This window comes from Musca domestica, unplaced genomic scaffold, assembly GCF_030504385.1.
Source record: "Musca domestica strain aabys unplaced genomic scaffold, Musca_domestica.polishedcontigs.V.1.1 31, whole genome shotgun sequence".
Taxonomy (NCBI): domain Eukaryota; kingdom Metazoa; phylum Arthropoda; class Insecta; order Diptera; family Muscidae; genus Musca; species Musca domestica.
Window position 1 is genome coordinate 6,461,213 of NW_026712309.1, and position 5,761 is coordinate 6,466,973.

The 5,761-nt window shown below is 33.9% G+C and overlaps 1 long non-coding RNA gene across 1 annotated transcript; it reads left to right on the forward strand.

The window, feature by feature from the left end:
- Positions 1-334: 334 nt before the first annotated feature.
- On the forward strand, positions 335-1,785 carry LOC131803622 (uncharacterized). The gene is made up of 3 exons (XR_009342690.1): positions 335-1,220; positions 1,275-1,482; positions 1,534-1,785. It is a non-coding gene; the product is annotated as an uncharacterized LOC131803622 (long non-coding RNA).
- Positions 1,786-5,761: the final 3,976 nt, after the last annotated feature.

Below are 5,761 nucleotides of genomic sequence, written 5' to 3' on the forward strand. Positions count from 1 at the left end.
CGGTCATTGTTTACAGACTTTTGGGTTTTAGCTTTTGGTTCCTTGGTTGGAGTTCTAGAACTAGCCTTTCGCTTTGTTACTAAGACATATCGGTCCATGCCTGGAGGATCTTTGTTTTGCTTCTTGTTTTTTTCAAGAGACGCATGCTTATTTGAAGCGATAGTTTCTTGATGTGGAATCGCATCGTGTGATAGCACCTTTATAGAATTTATTTTGGGCGTATTTACATTGTTTTGTTTATATGACAATTCTCTTGTTTCGTTGGGAGTAGTCTCACCTGGCAAATTTTTGTCATGAAAAACTCTCGGCGTTTCTCTCTTCCGTATGAGAGAGTGACATACACTTGTTGTTGTTAACACTATAACAAACCGATTTATGTGCTTGGGGAAAAAGAGTATAAAGTAGAAAAAAACTATTTTGCAAAAATTCTTAATAAAAAGGATTTTTTAGCAGGTTTTTTTAGATATTATTTTCTGAGTTTATTTAATAGCGTACAGTTTGCTTTTATATTATTTATTTTGCTTTACTTTCATTAGCAACGAAAAATAAAACGCGTCCGTACTTAACGCCGGCACAAACTCTTAATATGTAATAAGAAAATAAAAGACTATTTCCGACATTTTTAGACAAATGCACGAAGAAAATCATTTTGTCTCTGGAGGCAGTGGATGTAAATTATTAAGCCCAAATATGGATTTGGATGTTAAGGAACAATTGCTAAAGTTGTTACGATATTTTTATGATGAAAATAATGTCTTTTATCACGAAAAAATCGATAAGAGGAGACGAACTTTTCCATGATGTTCTGCATATTACAAAGAAAAACAAAATAAATAGGTCAAAGAATACATTGAACGTATTGTGCCAACATACACGGAGAAACGGTTTAGAAGACATTTTCGTGTATCAAAAAGCCTATTCAAAAGCCTATGTCCAACGTTATTTAACTGGGAGGCGTATAATACAATGCGCCCAGACAAGAAATTCTCAGAAGAGGCGAATATCCTCGTTTTTTGTGGTTTGCTGGTCACGAGGCGTGCAGTTATAGATACATTGCATACCAATTCGATCTTTCTCTTTTTACGGTAGGAGCAATCATATCAAGGATATCGTTTTTATTGAGTTCGATGAGCCCGGAAATGATAAATGGTCTACTAAGGAGGAAAAAATAAAGTCCGTACCATTTTTTGACAACAAATGCTTTTTTTTAAACGCAATAGGTAGTACCACATATTCGATTGGTTAGAAAAATGCATTTATTTTTTTTTTCGCAGGTTGTATTGACGGCACGTATATAGTTATTGACCCTTCTAGCTCTGTAAAGGACGATTATATAGATAGGAAGTGGTTGTAACTTTCAAGGTATATGTAACGAAGAAAATAAATTTATTAACATATTTGTTGGGTATCCTGCCTCATTCTTCGACACCTAGGTTTTCAGAAACTCGCCTATTGGGAGAAAGTTGTTTGCGTACTGCGGAGGTAATATTCTCATACACTTTAATGTACACAAAAATAAATATTTTATTTTAGATTATTATTTACTAGGTGATTCGGCATATCCCTGTAACCAATTTCTTATTAGCCCATACAAAGATAATGGAGGAATCAGAAAGATTTGGCACCTTATTAGAGCCTGCTGTTCTGCATAATTTATCGAACGAAGACGATATCGATTTTACATCTGAAATCACCACAAATCCAATGCAAGAGCCCTATGAATTAACAAATGTGTCTCAAGGTAATACTGTAAGAGATCCCCTTTGTCGGTATAATCAAAATAAAAGTACCTAACAAAATAATTTTTTTAAGATATATTCATATTCATTAACATGCATTTATTATTGAAGATTTCACTTGATTCTATAACAAATCATTTTATTAACCAAATTCATTAACTATTTTAAAAACATGGACCATAAAATTTATTTGTTTAAGGAATTTATTAGAGACTGCAGGAGTTTAATTTTCTTTGTCTCTAATTTCTCTTTTCTCAATGCCCTTTCTTCTCGTTTTTCATCATTTTTTCTATCAGCTCTCGTAATTGCTTTTCACTTTCCCTAGCATACTCCTTTAAATAATCTTGGTAATTAGTCTACCTTTTTTTCAAAGTTGATGGAATCATGTCCAGATTTTCTAAAAATTAAAGCATGCCACTATACATAATAGCACAAAAAAGGATATATTGTAGTATGATATACTATACCTGTTTCAGAAACATTTAATGAATCACATTTAATGAAACCTCTGCTTCGCTGTCCAATACATACTCGGAATTAATTGACTTCTTCTCCAGAAATATTTCGTCAAGTTCACTGTAATAAAAAAATAATAAAATTATTCTGCGAACATGTTTAATGTAATACTATATACTAAATTTCAAAGGTCCACCTTTATCCATTCGCCTATCCATATTGTATCAAATTTAGTTATTTTTATACTCATATTTTACACTTCATATTTTCAAACGTATCTTTAAATCCAAACCCTACACACTAACAGTGAGCCTAATACCAACATTTCAATACTCTAGTTTCATCTGTTCTAGCTTTGTCCATTTAAGCAATATAGCGGATACCTTTTAGTACACTTATAGCTAGATTTTCCAAAATACCGAACTTTGACGAGCTGAACTTTTTCAATTTCCATTATGGGAAAGTTTGATTCTACCCTCAGCCATATGGATACAGATGCTACATTTGATACAACAAAAATGTCTGTCTGACAGGCTTGTGCGCATGATAGGTAAGAATGTCGGTTAACTCTTTCTGGTACCGCCCCCACAAAGGGGTTAAAATTTCCCATCCCAGAAAATTTATCAGAATTAGATGAAGTGGAATACTTCGATCCATTATATCTGCGTTCGTCCAAAAATGATCATGTGTCTAATATAAAATAAAGGAAGCTGTCGATATAACCTATATCTGATACGCTGTAATATTTATATCAGGCTTGTGACATAAATGGACAATATTGTCCTACTCTTTCGGAATCACCATGGGGTGGTAAAGGTCAACTTTTATATAATTATTAAGCAAATCAAAATAAATTAAAATATACAAACATTGGCTGAGCTTTTGCATCTGTCGGCAAAATCGACTGATACTTTTTAACTTGTTTTTGAACAATTTGACTACCTTTAACAGGGACATATCTTTTGATCACGGTCAGTTTTCGAATTGTGATGCTGCCTGTTCTTATATTGCCGCTCCAAACTATAATATTTATTTTCCACATGCGCAATCGTAAAATCATACCCATTCGCCTGAAGCTCTCAAACATTTTAGTCCACATTTGTTCTTTTAATAAGCCACTTTTCCGACTAAAGGCCGCAGCTCCTTATATTTGTTGATTAAAAGTTTTGTCGAGGCATTCAACCAAATGGAGGTTTTGCCGTCGGGCTCTGGGATTTGTGGTTCACAGCCTCCTTCGAGTTGGCATTGGGGCTCAAAGATCTTGTTAAACACAAGTGGCTCCTCCATGCTTTCGTCGGAAACAACATTCGGCAAAAAAAATAATTCGTCGCATTCTTCAATCCCCTCGATGCCACTTGCTAAAGCGTTCCTAAATTCTTTATCTAAAAGAAAATGAATATTGAGCGTATAACCGGTCTTTATGATTTATTTAATCATGAGATTTGGGTTCAAATCCCCGAAAATGTTCTGAAATCCTTAATTGCCTGGACACTCACTAAGATAAGTGAAAAGTCGACCTACCAAATATTGGCATTTATATTTTTATGGTGCGGTAATTTACCCATAAATTCAATAATGAAAACCGCCAATATTACAGGTGTGCAATCTGGAACGTATTGGAACAATTTCTGCAGGGAAGTGGTTGTTTTTAGTATGTATGTTTTTTTATATTGTAGTAAAATACAAGTAATAATATTTGTGTATAAATATTATAGTCTAATGACACACTGTCGGAGGAGGGCTATACCCACCATAAGTTGAATCATTCCCTAAATTCTGCGGACCCTCAGACAGAGTACCACACTAATACAATTAAAGGGCTACCGATGCATTTCAAGGATTTGATGCCGGAATCTAGGCGTCGGAAAATGTTTTTTAACGGATATATAGGGAAGTACATATTTTTACGGTGGTGCAGCATGGCCGGCAAAATATATTTTCTGAATTTTAAAAATATGCCGGTATGATGTATAAGACTAGTAATCCAAAAGTGTAGGAAGAGCGAGTAAAATTTTTAGCTGAATACGCAGAAGAAGAAAATGAATTGAAATTTGATTTTTATAAATAATCAAATATTTTAAAATCCAATAATTTTTATATCGTATTTAAATAAATCACACGTGTAAAATTGAAGGGCTATGGAGGCATTTCAAGTCTTCGCTGCCGGAACATAGCCGTCGGAAAATGTTTTTTAATGGATATATACAGAAGTACCTATTCTTATGGTAGTGCAGCATGACCGGCAAAGATACATTAATTTAATTTTTAAAATATGCCGGTATGATGTATAACCCTTCCAATCCAAAAGCGGAGGAAGAGCGAGTAAAATTTTTAGCTGAATTGTTGTTGAAATGTGTTGTTTAATAATTAATCAAATATTTTAAAATCCAATTATTGTTATAACGTATTTAAATAAATCACACGTGTACAATTGAAGGGTTGTGGAGACATTTCAAGGCTTTTTTTCTGACGGATATGTACAGAAGTACCTATTTTTACGGTGGTGCAGCATGACATGCAAAGATACATTCTTTTAATTTTCAAAATATGACGATATGATGTATAACTCTGCTAATCCAAAAGCGAAGAGTCGAATCTGCAGAAGAAGAAATAGGAATTGAAATGTGATTTTTTATAATTAATTAAAAAAAAGAAAAAAAAAAATGAATCCAATTATTGATATATCGTATTTAAATAAAATGTTGAACTTTATTTAATTTTTTCTACAATTTGCACATGTCCAGGCTTGAGATTTTCTTTCCTGGGTATATTAAACCGGCTTCGCGAAAACCCAGCTAAAACTGATGCTTTTTGTGAGTAGCCGGCCTTTGGCCTGGGCTTAAGATTTTCTGCTCTGGGTAAGTCCCGAACGCGAAGCAAAATTTTCTAAAAGTGATACTCACGGGTCAAAAATCTGATAAAAGTTGTTTGGCGGAATAAGGGTAAAAATACCTACAATTGGAAAAAAATTCTAATTGTTTGATTTTTCACTAAACTATTTTAAAACAAGTAAGCAAAGGCTATAGTCGTGCGGGGCCGACCATGTGATACCCTACAACACTACAATATGTAAGAAGCCCCCTCATGTCCAAATTCATTTTGGAAGATTTCGCTTTTGAAATTATGTCACGGAGCACTGCCCAGATGTCTCCCTTAGCATTTTGACCAGGGACATTTTCCCGATATTTATGCACTCCGTCGTGCTGTTAGTTTTTGTGGTCCATTTTACGGCTAAATATAATCCAATGGTCATCCAAATTGCTAGAATTCTTCACTGTGCTTAACTATATTTTCAGGAGTGTCGATTGACTTCAATTGTGTGATCAGGATTTTTTCTGTTTTTGGTTCATTTGAACCCCTAAATATTTTGCGATCATCTTCAAAAGCTATTTGACTATATTCGTCAACGAAATCAGCATAAAAAAGCTAGAAGTTCGCCTTTTGTGTATTTCGGATATCACATGTAAGTAATGTTGGTATTTTTTCACACAAAAGTAGTGGTCCATTCTATCCGCTGTCTTAAATTCTAACTTCATGCAAGATTTCGTGTCCGTTGGTTTCTATTT